We start from the raw sequence: 18,109 nt of genomic DNA on the forward strand, positions 1-18,109 counted from the left end.
TAGAAAGTAGTTGACATCTTCATAAGGTTGCACATAAAATGAGAGAGAGAGAAAGAAAGAGAGAGAGAGAGAGAGAGCGCCCAAAATTGGAAGCATTATTTAGCCGAATTTAGAAAATGAAACAGTCCCCAAGCGTTCAAGGCAGGATAAAAAAAAATCAAATATCAAATTAACACAAGCGGTAGAGGCAATTGCAACGATCCCCACTGAGAATAGCTGATAACAAGAAGCACCATCACTCGACGATTTGCAGAGCGATAGACAACACGTACTTTCCAGTGTGCACTGAAGACGAGAATTCATTAAAGGAGAGGTAATAAGAACTTTATTTTATTTTGAAAAAGCCGCTGAGGGCTTTTCTGAGGACAGAGCTTAAAGTTAACCAAAAAAAAAAAAGATGTGGGCCATAAGTTCTTTCTGTCGCTGAGGACAAAACTTAGAGTTAATACACTGAAATCTAAAAGCCGCTGAGGGCTTTTCTGTCGCTGAGGACAGAGCTTTAAGTTCATGCATGACATTTTTTAAAAGCCGATGAGGGCCATAAGTTCGCTCTGTCGCTCAGGACAGAACTTAGAGTTAATGCATGGGAAATTTTTAAAAGCCGATGAGGGCTATATAATTTCTTTCTGTTGCTGAGGACAGAGCTTTAAGTTAATGTATGAAATTTTTTGAAAGCTGATGAGGGCCATAAGTTCGTTCTGTCGCTGAGAATAGAACTAAGAGTTAACGCACGGAAATTTAAAAGCCGCCTAGGGCTGTACGCATATGAATTTTTCTGTTGGTGAAGTTGTAAAGGGCTTATAGTTTGGTTTTGCCGCTGGAACCAGAACTTACAAGATATTTTAAATGCCGTTGATTAAATTAATGTTTGCAGCTGAAGTTTAAAAGGTAGATTAGTACTATAAGTTTGTTCGGCCGCTGAAGTATTTCTGTCGCTAAGGTTAAGCGATACCCACTGAGATGCTTCATATCTTCTAAGTCCAGGTATTTCATGTTTTACTTAAAGCGGTACAACGCTGGGTAAAGTCTGTAAATCCGTTTGATTAATTGACAAGTAAATATCAAAAATCTGTTTATTATCAGATGCCTCCTCCAACTATATTGAAGAGGAGACACACTCTGCGGGGAAAGAATTTGCTCCCCGTCATCAAAAAGCTGCGAGGGATGGACCAGCCAGTACCCCAGTTGGCAAGATTTAAAATCAACACGCCGCTGGAGGAAATGGAGAGAAGCCAGGTGGTGTCCGCCTTTCGAGATCTGACGGGGGAGTCGGAAAAAGACTGCTTGGAGATGGCGGGGAGGAAGATCACAGATGAAAACCTTAAATGCTTGCTGCATTTGGCAATTATCCACGCCAACGAGTTGGCCAACCAGATCGTCAAAATCTGGAGACCATTGAAGACCAGGTATTCATTACAAGTGTAATAGATTTATTATATGTAAATGACGATAAGAATTAATGAATATTGATTTACTTTTGATGCGTTATGAAATCAGACAAGAAGGAAATATCAATAATGATTTTAAAAAAAAAATAAGTCTTTCACGTGTTATAATTATAAGAGAGCGAACCACAAGAGCCTCCAAAGAAGAAAACAAAAGCATCAAGCCCTGAAAAGCTTACCATAGATGACATAGACGTAGAAAACGTGAAAGAAAAGGTGAGGAGTTTGGCCCTACAAACAAAACCCAGTGTCCCCCTTATTCTCGTAACTTTAGATGAACTTGGCAGGACAGCCCGCCGAAAGGGACATAGTGAAGCATCTATGTATGAAGAGCTATCTCGTCAGGCCAATCTTAATCAGGAAAAGATAGATATTCAAAGTTTTTGCTTAAATGTTTTGGGTGGAAATGCGTCTGATATTGTGGGAAAAGCGCTATCTAAAGCCATCAAGATCAAACCAGAGATGAAATCAACAGAGATTGAGAAAATCAATTTTGAAAATCAAGCCCACTCTCCACTGTTGAATTTGTATGGCCAACCAAACTACATGGGGTACAGTATATGCAACCCCAGTTCAACTTTGCTCCGAATACACACCAAGTGGGAGCCCCATATGGGTACCGACGTTATCAGCGTCCCTCGTACAGACAATCGAGATCTGCAGGCTGCCTGTTTTGTGGGGCGAGTGATCATTATGTGCGCGAGGAAAAATGAACTCTCAATGATTCTAAAATTTTGAATTTATGACCATCTACGTTCATAACTTCTGTTAATAATGAGTGTTTGGTATACTATATCTCATTTTATACAATTTATAACATTACGAGTTGAATAGCACAATTGACGAATTTTAAAAGAAACAAAATGCTGATAACTTTGATATTAACTTTATATGGTTGGCTTAAGTCCATATTAAATATTACACATTATGAGTGTTATTTTATTTTGTATTTATTCCTACACCTGATATCCAGGGACACTGAAGCCCTAGTGAGTTCTCTCACGTGTATTGATGGTTTGGGATCTATTTTCCCGTGTTATCCTTGTAGATGCTCAAACCGGAATTATTAATAATTAAAGATAAATTGTTTCATGTTTACAGGACATGAACATTAATGTTCACGACTGGGAAAGAAGTGACGTCTTTAATCCAGAGAAAATCGTTTTACTTAAGAAAGAGCATCCTACCTGGACAACGTTGGGGGAATACGGTTTCAAACCACCAATCCATACAAATGCACAAAGATTTGTTAAATCATATGAAAATCTAACACATTTGCCAGTAAGGAACCCTGATCAGTTTGTTTCGGGTGAAATTCATAACCACAAAAAGGAATGGTTGCGTATAACTGAAGACAATGCTGACAATATGTCAAGTTTAATTCAAAATTGGATAAATAACGGCATTGATGTGATATCCTTTTTACGCCCATTTAAAGGCAATTTCAAAAGGAAGTCGTATAATAACCAACTTCCTCCTAAACATTATTTTCAAAACTCCACAAATTGCAAAAACTTTGTTCCCTTCATTAGAGATGAAATCGGCCAGAGACTATTAAAAATGGTTCTTTGAGATTATGGGGAAAGGTTGGTGAATCTTGTCTTCCTCATATTATTATGCCTCTAACAATAGAACCAAATAAACCACGTCTTTGTCACGACGAACGTTACCTAAATCTCTGGACAAAAGACTTGCCGTTTACCTTAGATACACTTAAAGATGTTCATAGGCTCGTTGAGGAGAATGCCTACATGGTGTGCTGCGATGAAAAATCTGGGTACGACCATATCAAATTTACTAAGGAATCAGAAACCTATTTCGGAATCCAGTTTGGGGGATGGATTTTTACATACATGACTCTTCCGTTTGGGTTGAAGGCGTCCCCATATATATATCAAACAATTGGGATGCAAGTGACATCATACTTACGAGGGAAAGGTTTAAGCATAGTTCAATACATCGATGACAGATTTGCGGTGTGTCCGCGACGTACAAATTTCGAATCCGATGACAAGACGCAATCTCACACACAGCGTGATCCGTTACAGATGGCTTGTCTCATAGTGACGGAGTTAACAACATTAGGATACACACTAGCCATAAACAAGTGTCAGCTGGTTCCAACTACTGTTGTCCGATATCTAAGTTTCATTGTGGATTCCTCTAAACAAGCCTATTTACTGCCATCGGATAAAAAGAAAACATTTATAGAAATAAGAGAAACTATTTTAAAAGCGGATGCTGTTGACGTAAAGACGCTTCAGAGGTTTGCAGGGAAATGTGTATCTATGGCAATCGCTATACCAGGTGCAAAACTGTATACACGAGAAGTTAATTTTGCAATTTCGCAATGCACAAAAAATAGTAAAAGAGTAGCTATTTCTCACGAGCTGCGACAAGAGCTCGAACACTGGCGATTTATAGACGATTGGTTAGGCTACGCACCGTGGAGACAGGAGAAATATTTACAGTTATCTCTTGCTACAGATGCATCCTCTTTCAGCTATGGTATTTCTCTCCTGTCAGGAAAGGAGAAAGGTCTATCTTTTTGGGATTTTTGGTCAAACACAGATGATAGACCTATTCACCTGAAGGAAGCTTCAGCTGTTATTATTGCTCTTCAAGCATTAGAAGCGAAAATCAAAGATCGTAGATACGACGTATACGTTGACAAAACTGCAGTTTTGTATGCATGGGAAAATCAAAGGTCAAAAGATCGACAGTTAGCTGACTTAATGAAAAAAATATTTCAGATAGTGTGGAAATTGAATGTAGATTTAAAACTACTCTATGTGCCGTCAGCAGAAAATTTGGCAGATGCCCCTTCGAGGAACATATCTTATACAGATTGTGTGTTACAACAAACAATTTGGCAAGTGGTCGATGAAATGTATGGCCCTCATACAGTAGATTTAATGGCAACGGATGCGAATGTTATGATGTCCACATCAGGGCTGCCACTACGACATTTTACTCAATATCCGTCCCCACAAACAGCAGGTGTGAACGTTTTTGCACAGGACGTAGCTATCGAAAAATCTCCATATGTATTTCCGCCGTTTCACCTCGTTTTTCCTGTCTTTTGCCTTCTAAAAGAACAAAAAGTTAAACGATGTACCATCATTGTAACCATTGTTCACCCTCGACCGGTATGGTGGTCACTTCTAGTTGATTATTGTGAAAGTTATTTAATGTTGGGTGAAAAGGGTGATAAAACAATATTGCTTATTCCATCAAAAAAGGGATACATATCTGACAAGATAGGGCTAAAATGGGAACTTAGAGCATGCAGAATGAACTTTGACTGAAATTATAGTTACAATGAAATTCTATTTGTAGACGTCAAATTATGGACTTGACCTTCTTGCTATTGACGAAAGGTTACACAAGCTCCAATATAATGAAGAAAATAAGAAATCTGCTAAGAAAACTAGAAGCTTGGAGAGAAGATTGCGGTTGTTTCTATCACAGTTACCACACTCTCCTGACTTTACAGTTATGGCGCCACAAGACGTATGTAGATTCCTCGTTTGGAGTGATCAGTTTGGAAAAACTCAAGTTCACGCGGTTTCGTGCCCGTTCTTAGGGAGACTGGGGTACTTGGATGTGCATGTCCTACTTGCAGCGGGAACTATTTAAAATATGATCCAACAGATGACGGAGATTTTGCGAACCCATGGACGAAGCCGTTCTTGGGATGCTCAATTGAAAGTAGGAAATCCCTGTTTATCAATAGAAGTTAAAAATTATATAAAGCAGTGTAAAGAGGAGCAGGCAAAATCTCATGTATTGCCAAAACAGGCTAAACCAATATTCTTGGGGAAAATAAAATCAATGACAATGTACATTGACAGAGAATTTTCGCGTCCCGATTTATCTTTAAGAGAAAAGTTTGTCCTTATTCGGGACCAAGCGATATTTAAAATCCAATTCTTTGCGGGTGACAGGATCAGTGATGTGTGCAACATTCTATCACAGAAAGTGAAAAAATTACAAGACAATTCTGGTTTTGTCTTTAATCACACGTACGGAAAAACATTGAGAGGAGATGGAAAATCAACACCTTTGTCCTGAAAAGATCTCATGATAAAGCTATCTGTCCTGTTGTGGGCCTCGAGAAATACTACAACTGGTCAAAAGAAAAAAAGGTGGATCTTAGTTTAGGGTACCTTTTCAGACCTGTTTCGGAGTCGGGACGTGTATTGGACCAACAGTTAGGTTATTCGGCCGTTTACGAACGACTGCGATATTACGTGGTATCTTTAGGTATTTACGAGGGGGAGACCCCCATAGTCTCCGAGGCGGCTTTGCTGTAACGATGGCGGTTTCGGGTACCGCCTCATCTCCACAGGATCTAATGAATCATGTTGGCTGGACGAGTGAACGGTCGGCGCATTACTATTGTAGAACAAAAACTTTGACCGATGCAAGTAAATTAGCTTCAGATATTGCCAACTTATCGGCAGACTCAAATGAAGTCGAAGAATTTTACAAACTCAACGGAGACTTCTCATCCCTAGATTCTGCATTTGTGCCAAGTATCTAAAGACACCCGGTTTCTTATATTGGCACGCAAAGATGTATATACTTGCGTAGTTGAATGTCGATCTGTTTTCTAGGACACGCCTTGCTCCTTTGGAAGCAGGCATTGACATTGGTATTGTTTACATAGATTTAAAAAGTCTTAATAAAATACAAACATAACTATTTTGAGTGAGTATTGGGGATAGGCCATTGAAACTCAGCCTGGTTCATTAATTTACAAATCGTAATCACTATGTTGATTTTAAGTATCTCGCAATTTCTGAGTCTAAATTTATACCCAATACTATAAACAGAGGTGCGTGTTGTGTCAGATAGTAAGAGTGGGGATATGTTAAGATCCCCACTGAGAATAGCTGATAAAAAGAAGACCATCACTTGACGATTTGCAGAGTGATATAACCTAAGTACTATAAGCAGGGTGTAAAATAAGTAATTATACCTGTTCGGACGAACTGGTGGGGAAAAAAAAAGATGTAGCTGATACATACTACGCATCTTCTGAGTCTAAATTCATACCCAATACTATAAACAGAGGTGCGTGTTGTGTTAGATAGTAAGAGTGGGGATATGTTAATTCTCTGGCCTTTCTGGCAAGTTTGGAAAAACACCACGATGTATTAACATCACCGGATGTTAGAATTTTATACAAAATGGAGTCGCTTCCCATTAAAATAAGTATCGGTTAGAAGTCTTGTATGTCGTTTCTGTGTTATATTTTATTGTATATTGATACCTTTAATGAAGTATAGCTCACATCTCAACAGATCATAAAATTTGTTGTAATTACAATGTATATCAAGTTTTATAAAAAGGGGGGGTTGTCATGGACGCCTAGGTAATACATTCGAAGTGTTTTTCCGAGCTTGCCGGAAAGGCCCGAGAAGTTGCGATGGGCGGTAGAGGCTGACACGATAAAAGAATTGTCCAGAATTGAGGGATTAAGTGATTATTTTTAGAATGTTCACATGAGTTTTAAACAAGATTTGTTTAATTTTTTGGATTTCTTGATCACAGTGCAAGGGCTTTATTTTTTTTCAAAATGTGGCGAAGACCTATTTTTGGCGACTACTTAACATGTGTACATTTTTCTCCTCAATGTATGTCACTTTCCCACCCGTGTGTTTATTCGGTCAGTATATGCTAAGTCAATCCGCTCCACGTGCGACCGAAAATCTCGTGTCGCGTCAGCGCACATAGCTCAGAAAATTGCCCGCGGGCTGCATACCAGCAATTGATAAATAATTGAAGGATGCTTTCACTGCAGCGGCCAATTGTTAAACAATAAGTGTCTAAATATTCGATGTCAATCAACCTCACCTTAAAGGTGCGATATCGTAATCTGAGAATGTGGCTAAAAAATTAACCTGTTGAACACGCTAAACTTCTATAGTTATGAACAGAATAAAATATATATTATCAGAGACATAAATAACTGAACGAGGCCGAGTACAGAACGAGTACGCACGCTTTCGCGCAGCGTTTCATTTGTATTGTGACGTCATGTTTTTTGTTTTGTTGACGCCATGGCGTGATAGTTTCAACTGCAGATATTCAGCGAAATTTGTTAAAAATAGCTCGTTTGATTTGTAAAATTGATATTATATTGTGGAATAAACATTAATGTCTCGAAGTATAAGCTATATTTGGGCTCAGGTCGAAAACGTGAAGAGGGTTCAGCAAGCCTAACCCTCTGTCACGTTTTCTTAACCCACCTAAATATCGCTTAATTCGTTTATGTCAAGACAATAACAATGTATTTTATATTTATTACCCTTGATATGTGATGTTATATATTTATTTATTACTTAAATATGTCGTAATGTTTTAATAATACAATAAAGATCACCATTTCCGTCTTTGTCAATTAAAAAATAGCCATTATCTGACAAACTTGGAAATTGGCCGTACAAAAAATAACTTTGATAAGACCCCTGGAAAAAAACAAGGAGGTAAAAGGGTTTTTTTATTTGACAATTTGATGCCTTTTAGCAATAACTTAAATATGTAGAACAAAAAAATAAATCCCTAGGGCAGTAGTTTAAAAAATGTGCAAATTTGGTACATTTCAAGCAAAATCCCATAGGGCCCTATGTTAAAAATTAACAAACTTTGAGATGACCCCTTAAACAAACGGTGTGGTAAATGTCTTATTTTTTTTTTATCTTAAAATAATAATTATATCACTAGAAATTCTTGTAAAAAATGTTATTCAAAAATCTAGGGCAGAAAAAATTAGACCCGGTAATAAGTTATTTATGTCTCTGATTTTATAAGTTAACAGTTTTAAGTCAAAGATTAAATAAAAGAACTTGAGTCAGCAAAGTGCTATATATGGCCTATTAAATTCATGAAAATACAGTGTACAATATATAAAAGTTTTATTGTGTTTATTCCATCTACTCCACGTGGCCTGTTTACCTGTGTGTCATTTTTGTCACACCGGATGTTGATATGGTTTTGACAACTGTTGAAACCTATCTTGGTTGTGAGCTTTCCGGAATTTTCTTCATATTTACGAACATTTTTCTTATTTTAACATGGGGCGCATTCCTCGCGGAAAAAAATAAAAATACAATAAAAAACATCAATATGAAATAAACAATTCTGTACCAAATTTTTTTTCCGCGAGGAATGCGCCCCATGTGAAAAAAAATAAAACGTAATTATCGTCTGATCAGCTGGCGTTTGCAACTTTCCAAGATGACAGTGTTGACATCCGCTTGTGTCATAGTTATCGATTTGACAGTTGTGCTATAAGAATTTCTCATTATTCAAGGTAAGAAAAATTATTTTCTATCTATCTGAACTGATATGATAAAAAATTTCACGTTAGACTAAACTTTTATACATGAAGAAAAAAATTCTTTCTGCAACATATTCTGACACGATGTATTTCATTGATAACTGCAGATAAAGACAGATCTGGGAATCCCCATTTTTGAAATTATGTTTGCATTTGTAATACATTTGCCTTATAAACATACCAAATTAAAAAAAAAATCATTTAATAATTAATTAACAGGTTAAAGGTCACAACAGTATCAATAAGCAGAGAAATCGTATCGGTGCTCGCACATCGAACTGATCAAGTAGCACCGTTACAATCGTGTCAATCGAGAAAAACAAAAACAAATTGGAGACATTTACTATTTTCTTCTTTTACTTATATAAACACAGACACACATTAAATTTTCACGCATTGTTTCCTTCCATGACGGTTTTGTGGAGTTTTTATTGCAGAAATCAACATTCATGTCTGCGATGCCCATTTTGTCGTCTGAATGCATTTCACATATAATGTTATGCGTTGTTTTTTCTCTAAATTTTTTTTACAAAAGACGTTTTTTAGATCAACAAAACAATGTGTTTCATTACGCATGAAACAGTAATCGTAAACATTCCTGATTTATAAATTAAACAGTAAATATAAAGTAGGTTAACCCTTACCAGTGCTTTCCGAAATTCCTCAACTTGTAACTCCATCTCGAGTCGTTATCCAAAACTTTACAGCCACACACAATAATTATCCGTACAGATCTACACATGTGAGGCGAAGGTCGTATTGAACCGCGTCACAACTTCTAAAGATTTAGTTGAATTTTTTTTTTAAGAAGTCCTTTAAAAATCATTTACTACACTTACTCATGCAGTGTATATACAAAGAAATAATATCTTGTCTAAAAAAAAAAACCACAACAATATTCAATATTTTATGATTTTAAGAGAAATAATATTACAAAAAAAATATAATCCAACAAGGGAAACAACTCAAATACAAAACATGTAACTCTAGACAAGCAAACATTTTAAAATCAGATTTAGAAAACAAAAAGTTAACACACTGGAAAAAAAATGGAAAATGAAAACCATGAAAATTAACATGTTTAAGAAATTATATATACATCTGTATTGACATAGATGCTTCACTGGTAATAGAATAATTTCTTTCAATGAAAAATAATTAATGAAATTTCAAATAAAACATAGCATTAAAAGTAAGGCCTAATTTTGTGTTTTACTTAAAATTTTAGATGCCTCGTTCAAAAAGCTGTGGACCTAAATCATACGGTTTTTTTAACTGCCAAAGGAGAACTCGCCAGAAAGACAGATACCCTATCCACAAGAAGTACAAGTCTTTTCTGTACAAACCTACTGGTAGGACACCATGTGAAACAGACTCTTTATGCAACAGATGTCGCCACATGTTTGACTCTATTCTGCGAAGGAAGGATGACAAGAAAAAGAGCAGCAAATCACTGCAGCAACCTGAGGAAAAGGTCCTTCACCCCTCACAACAGGCTCCATTCAGTCCGCCTTCGGTTACCCTTCCATTTCCCTGTACCACCAGAGGTCATTCTTCATGTTGCCTATGCAAGAGACCTGGTCCAAAGCTAGTAGTGGTGCCCGTTGACGTTCGACACAGGATTTTGCATTTCCCATGAAATTGTCATACCAGCTGGAGCCCGTTGTTGTCCCAATCATCTACAGAGAAACATAGAGAAAATCAGCCCTTAAGCAGAAACCACTACAGTGAACAGATCCTATATATCTCAGCTCATAAGATTTCTAAGAACAGAAGTACTGAAAACTGAGAAGACCAGACTGAGCTTCGACAATTCAAGTCACCTCATTGACAGCGACTATGTTGATCTTCTAGGAATTCCAAAAGCTGCTTATGATGATCTCCTGAAATATGTGGACGGCAGAGTGAAAAGTACACCATCAAGAACTGTTAGGACAAGTCTGGCCATTTTTCTCATGAAGCTGAGAGGAGGAGATTCCAACAGGGTTCTTTCTACTCTATTCAACATTTCAAAGTCTGGGATAAGAAGAAGCATTAAGGTCATTCGCTCTGCTCTCATTGATGGAAACTTTGTTAAAGAAAACCTTGGGTTCCAGCACATCACCAGAGAAGAGATCATACATCAACACACTCGTCCACTTGCACAGACCCTCTTCGAAGACAACACACAGCCACAAGTTATACTCGTCTTGGATGGCACATATATCTATATCAACAAAAGCAGCAATTTTAAATTTCAAAGACAATCCTTCAGCTTTCATAAAGGGCGACAACTTGTCAAACCCATGGTCATTGTTTCCACTTCAGGGTACTTTCTTTCAGTTTTGGGGCCCTATTTTGCCAAAGACAATGATGCAAGCATCTTGACCCACATAATGAGAAGCAACCTTGAAGATATCCGCAATTGGGTTGAAGAGGATGACGTCTTCATTGTGGATAGAGGGTTCAGAGATTCTCTGACGTACTTGGAGGAACTTGGAATTCAAGTCAAAATGCCCTCATTTATGGAAAAAGGGGATAAACAGTTGTCTACAGATGCAGCCAATACAAGTCGTTTAGTAACAAAGGTAAAAAAACAATTGTAAAATATATAAAAATGTCATTAAAAAGCTAATTATCTGCAAAATAGATATTTTAAATACCAGTATTATCAAAATTCCAAACTAAAATACATGTATACATTTTAAAAAGATCATAGAAATTGGCAAAAACAACTTGAAACACTTTACAGTGTATTCACACTCAAAAAGTCAGTAAAATATCAATTCCAAACAAAAAACATCAATTAAAAATAAATTTAAAAATTGATAAATAGATGTTTAAAGGTATTAATATGTGTGCCATTACATGGATCATGTAAATGTTAATTACATTTTTATTTTATCTCTGCATACCTCAATTTACTTTACAGATAAGATGGGTTGTTGAGAGCGCAAATGCAAGAATAAAACAATGGAAATACCTCAGTTACATTATGCCTTCCAGCCAGATCCCCTATATAGGGGATTATGTCAGAATTGTATGCAGCATTTGCAACAGGTAATTAAAAATTTACTTTTAACTTATTTTTTTTTTCGTTGAAGACTTGAAACAGTTCTAATACATTTATAATATTTCAATTATACTTTTATTATGGGTAAATGTATAAATAAAATTCAATTTTTGCAGGTATTTGAAACCCCTTGCCAGTGGGAGTGTTGAAGAGGACCAGGCTCTTGGAGCTAAGATGCTGTTCCTGTCCAAACAGGTCAACCAGCTGAAGGAGCAAGTGGAGGAACAGCATCTAGACCGCCGGACTGTATGTTGGAGAGAAGTGAGCGAGGTGGTTGACTTCCCACAGTTGGATGAGGAGAGGCTGCGTGAACTGACGTGTGGAAGTTACCAGCTCCGTCTATCCCCCAGCTATGCTCAAGAGCACATAGAAGGGGGCTGTACCATCCACATGCACAAGGAGGAGGAGGGACTATTGAGGATACGTATTTAGAGCAGGCACATTTCTTCAAAGACCTACCAACTTTGGATTAGGTACAAGGATGGTGACATTGTTGCATGGTATTGTATTAAGTGTATTAAGTTTAGAGCTGGTGCGCGGGTTGTTGGCATGTGCGCTCACACAGCATCCATTGTATGGTACCTTGGGTATGCGCGGCACAGATGTAACCCAGGCAGAATTGGAGTGCGTGACTGGGGAGAGTTCTTGGAGGATGCCACAGCCGTGGACGAGTCTGAAGAAAGCGACAGTTCAGGTGATGAAAGTCCTGTAGAGGAATAATTTCATTTTCTTATGCAGTCTTAGTTTTAGGTACGGTATTTAAAAATTCTAGTTCAGTTTTCTACAAAAATGATTAATTAATATGTATGGAAAACATTCATAACATTAATATATTGGTATTTTGTATTCTGTAGAGACAAAGTATGATTTTATCACAAGAATTTTCTTCTATTTGCATGACCATTGACCAAGCATTTAATCATATTAACAATTACATGTACTTTTTTATGTCAGCATTCATATGTCCTTGTGTTCCAATGTTATTCCCAATGACCTAAACTAGACTGTTAGTGTTAGATGTTTCATTATTGATGAATATACTGTATATTTTGATTTTTTTGCAATAATTTTTTTATGATGATGTGATTAGATAAAAAATGATATGTTGCTCTCTCATTTTTATTTCTAACAAGAATTTTATATTTTAATTTGCTACTTTATAGAGTGAATTTCATAGCATTGCAAATTTTTTTTACAATAAGAATATTAATGTCTGGTTTAAAGGAGTTTAAACACTGAACTGTTTTAACGGTGTTCAGAAAAATAATAATTTTAATTGTTTTAAATGTTAATGAATTACATTTTAATTAAGATAAACTTGAGTGCAGTTTAAAAGTTTAATTGCTTTACTAATTTTAGCAATATGCTATTACTGAGTGAGTGAGTGATATCACTGAACTATGGACTGATTTATAAGGAAAATGCAGAAAGAGAGAGAGAGAGAGAGAGAGAGAGAGAGAGAGAGAGAGAGAGAGAGAGAGAGAGATGAAGAAATCTTATCATTTTGGGAAAAAAATCTGATATACACATATATACAGTCTGTATACACACTGCATTTTGCTCGGGCATATTTTAAGTACAGATATATAATTCATAATAAGATTAATTTCAGTTTTTGTTAAGAGAGTTCATATCTTAGATTTGTTGTTGTTGATGGTTGTTTTGTTTCTTTGATTTCATGGACTGAATGTGAAGATTACATTTATAAGGAAAATGCAGAGAGAGAGAGAGAGAGAGAGAGAGAGAGAGAGAGAGAGAGAGAGAGAGAGAGAGAGAGAGAGAGAGGGGGTGGTGAATGTGTGTGTCTGTTTACAACTTTACAACAATCCTAGATTATAAATATTCTTCAAATAATTTGATTATTTATTATATAAATGGCAATTGATTGATTTGAGTTGTTTGTTTTTATTGCGTAATGTTGACAGAAGACAAAAGTGAAAGTAGGTTACGAGTGGTGCATCAGATCTTTAATTTCTATGGCTATATTAATAACTAAAATACATGAATTAGCTAACATAAATGCTAAAACATGTATTAAGTAATTTGAATGAATTTTAAACACTTACCTTTTAGTCTTCTCACGACTTCTGTCATCCACATAATCCGTGGTGACACCATTTAATTGAACGGTGCCCAAATAGCATCGCACCATGGGTAACTCGAACCCGGATGTTTTATCAAAATATTTTTTTAACATTGTTCATTATAAACAAAACTCCCAAAACAAAACTCTATGAACAAAAAAAATCCTATGTTTATTGATCAAGTTTATATCTTTATTCTGGAGGAAAACTTTCAAGACGTTGCGTTTTTCCTAGAAATGACGTAACTTTCAGGTGACAATAAGAAATGGATATGTGTAGTTCAAACTCATGTAACACGCTCATTTTTGAAGTTATTTAAAAAAGAAAGGTATTTCTAGAAAATACAAAGTCTCAAGATACTAATAAGATCTGGGCCATTTTTAGTACTTTTTGACTCAAGTTCTTTGTTCTCAGGATTAGAAGTAGTGATATACGACTACATTAAGCAATAAAGTCGGTCGATCGTCATTAAATCATTAGAGTACTGCAAGTGTCGACAGTTTCTTATTTCTTTGAAATAATTGTAGTAGTTCAATTGACTTGCAGACTATAATATAGCGACTTTTCTGCCTTCCAAAAATGTATGCATTTAATTGCGATAGATATTTGTTCTTGGGGATTTTACTTATTGTTATATGCAAATTGATAAAAAAAAATCATTGAAGTTGTGTAGTATGAGGTTGTAATGCAGATTAAGTGACCTAAAACTCAGTTGAATATTTTATTTTTAATCTAGCTTGTCAAAATGGGAGATTGTTAACTTGTAGCTTGTTATACCCCCGCTCCGAAGGAGAGGGGGTATACTGTTTTACCCTTGTGGGTCCGTCTGTCTGTCCGTCTGTCTGTCCGTCCGTAACAAAAATTTCTGTCGCATTTATCTCAGCAACTATTTATCGCAGATGCTTGAAATTTTAACACAGTGTTTGTTAAGGCATGCCATATCGTGTGATATATGTTTGTACCAATCAGACGTCAACTTCCTGTTAAATGACGACTTTGCTTATTTTTTAACCAAAATTTTCAAACAAATTTATGTCAAAGATTTCTCAGCAACTGTTTATTGCAGATGCTTGAAATTTTTACACAGTATATGTATAGGCATGCCATATTGTGGGATAAATTTTTGTACCAATCAGACGTCAACTTCCTGTAAAATGACGACTTTGTTTATTTTTAGCCAAAACTTTCAAACAAATTTTCGTCAAAGATTTCTCAGCAGCTATTTATCGCAGATGCTTAGAATTTAAACACACTATTTGTTTAGGCATGCCATATCGTGGGATATATATTTGTACCAATCAGACGTTAACTTCCTGTTAAATGACGACTTTGTTTATTTTTAGCCAAAATTTTCAAACAAATTTCCGTCAAAGAATTCTCAGCAACTGTTTATTGCAGTTGCTTGAAATTTTTACACAGTATATGTATAGGCATGCCATATTGTGGGATAAATTTTTGTACCAATCAGACGTCAACTTCCTGTAAAATGACGACTTTGTTTATTTTTAGCCAAAACTTTCAAACAAATTTTCGTCAAAGATTTCTCAGCAGCTATTTATCGCAGATGCTTAGAATTTAAACACACTATTTGTTTAGGCATGCCATATCGTGGGATATATATTTGTACCAATCAGACGTTAACTTCCTGTTAAATGACGACTTTGTTTATTTTTAGCCAAAATTTTCAAACAAATTTCCGTCAAAGAATTCTCAGCAACTATTTATCGCAGATGCTTAAAGTTTTAACACACTATTTGTTTAGGCATGCCATATTGTGGGATATATTTTTGTATCAATAAGACGTCAACTTCCTGTTAAATGACGATTTTGCTAATTTTTTAACCAAAATTTTCAAACAAATTTTCGTCAAAGATTTCTCAACAACTATTTATCGCAGATGCTTGAAATTTTTACACAATATTTGTATAGGCATGCCATATCATGGGATATATTTCTGTACCAATCGGGCGTCAACTTCCTGTCAAATGACGACTTTGTTTATTTTTAGCCAAAATTTTCAAACAAATTTTCGTCAAAGATTTCTCAGCAGCTATTTATCGCAGATGCTTGAAATTTTAACACACTATTTGTTTAGGCATGCCATATTGTGGGATATATTTTTGTATCAATCGGACGTCAACTTCCTGGTAAATAATGACCTTGTATATTTTTTGCCAAAATTTTCAAGCAAATTTTCGTCAAAGATTTCTCAGCAGCTATTTATCGGAGATGCTTGACATTTTCACACAGTGTTTGTTTAGGCATGCCATATCATGGGATATATTTTTGTACCAATCGGACGTCATCTTCTTGTTAAATGAGTACTTTGTTTATTTTAGCCAAAATTTTCAAACAAATTTTCCTCAAAGATTTCTCAGCAGCTATTTATCGGAGATGCTTGAAATTTTCACACTATTTGTTTAGGCATGCCATATTGTGGGATATATATCTGTACCAATCGGATGCCAGCTTTTTGTTAAATGTCGACTTTGCTTATTTTGCATATTCACATCAGAGCAGGGGTATCACTAGTGAGCATTGGCTCACGGATATCTTGTTAACTCTGAAAAAGTCTAGAACAGAAGAAATAAAGTCTTTATAGCTTTCACTACATTTTCTTATTTATGTGTACGCGTACATAAAGCTATTTTAGATTTTTTTTAATGTATAAAAAGTGTTGTTTTTCCTAACCTTAAATTTAAATTATAGAAATTCAATATCTACATGTAACATCTCAAAAGTTTTGATAGCTTACCGCTTGGAAATCATTTAGTGATGCAAATTGACAAATGCCCATGAAAATACATTATTGGACCCCAAGGGTTTCTTATCCTTTCCGACGATGATGAGAAGAACTCAAATGTGCATACAAATCATACATTTACATGTATATTTATATGTGATATGATAGAAATAATTGAAAAATATAGGTCTTTTTTTATGCCGCACAAAACGGGCGAAAAGGATTTTTATACCCCACGAAAAAAAATTGAGGGGGGGGGGTTAAATAAAAAACACTTTGTCCGTCCGTACGTCGTGTCCGGTCTATATCTTTCTGATGGAAAAACATTGGAAGTGTTCTTACTTCGTACAAATATTACTCATTACCTGACGAAGCGTCATGAGCTAAACCCAAGGTCATTTGGACAAAGTAAAGGTTAATGGCAGGAAAAGTGCAAAATTTGTTTCCGGTCCACTTTGGAATTTCTTACTTCACACAAAGATTGCTTATGACCTGAGGGTGTGTAATGATTTGTCCCTAAGTCATTTAAGGAGAAACATTGGGAGTTTCTATTTCATGTAAAGATTCCTGATGACCGATGATGTGTCATGAACTTGGCCCAGGGTCAGTTGCGCAAGTTCAAAATCAAATTTAACATGTGTCATATTTTGTATTAATGGAAATGAGTAAAAGCTAGAGTTTGACATAAAGATTAATTGTGACCTGTAAATATACCCTGCCTTGTCTGACTCACTAAAAAAAGAACCATCCACTATTCTCTAATAGAGAAATACGTGAGTAATGACAATTTTCTTAGTGTTGATATCATTTGTGAGCTTGCTAACAGTACCTTTTAGATGGTCCAGTGGGAGCAATGCCCGCCTTTCTCTCAACCAAAATTTCCCTTTAGTTAACGCTTAGAAAATTGATTTTTGGGTCATTTCCCCCACCGCCACATCCACACTTTTATTATAATTAAATTAATTATATACATGTACATAAATGATGTACTTTTTAAAGTTATCCTAAACTTGAAGTAAGTTAAACGAAGAACTTGCCTGGTATGAAAATAATACTTTGAAATTGAGTCTCGTTTTCGATTTCTTGAACTTACTTTTATTATATTGATAATCCAGTATCATTAAAAACCCATTTCCCTTCTCCTTACACTCGCAAGGTTCTGAAAGACCTGTATCAATAACAGAATATCTCCACTTGACCTCCACATTTGCATACAATCTAAATAAACACCTACTTAGCAAAGATATGCCTTTATCTGTTTAATGAGTGGTGCAATACTCAATTTAGAGGTTACATAGAAAACAGGGATGAATTTATCTTTTTTTGTCTCCATTTGAAGAGTTCCAATTAATTTTCTAAAGCTCTAATTGGTAAGAAGAAATGGTCGTGTAAAGATGACCTTTTATCAATACATGGTCTGTCAGGCTCTGACAAGTG

At 35.7% G+C, this 18,109-nt stretch overlaps 3 pseudogenes; all 3 read left to right on the plus strand.

Moving 5' to 3' along the window:
- Window positions 1–1,083: 1,083 nt before the first annotated feature.
- LOC128171852 (uncharacterized) lies at window positions 1,084–2,158 on the plus strand (annotated as a pseudogene).
- A 61-nt stretch (window positions 2,159–2,219) lies between these two features.
- On the plus strand, window positions 2,220–5,991 carry LOC128171853 (uncharacterized; annotated as a pseudogene).
- A 3,575-nt stretch (window positions 5,992–9,566) lies between these two features.
- LOC128172555 (uncharacterized) lies at window positions 9,567–11,405 on the plus strand (annotated as a pseudogene).
- Window positions 11,406–18,109: the final 6,704 nt, after the last annotated feature.

This window comes from Crassostrea angulata, chromosome 2 (assembly GCF_025612915.1).
Source record: "Crassostrea angulata isolate pt1a10 chromosome 2, ASM2561291v2, whole genome shotgun sequence".
NCBI lineage: Eukaryota > Metazoa > Mollusca > Bivalvia > Ostreida > Ostreidae > Magallana > Magallana angulata.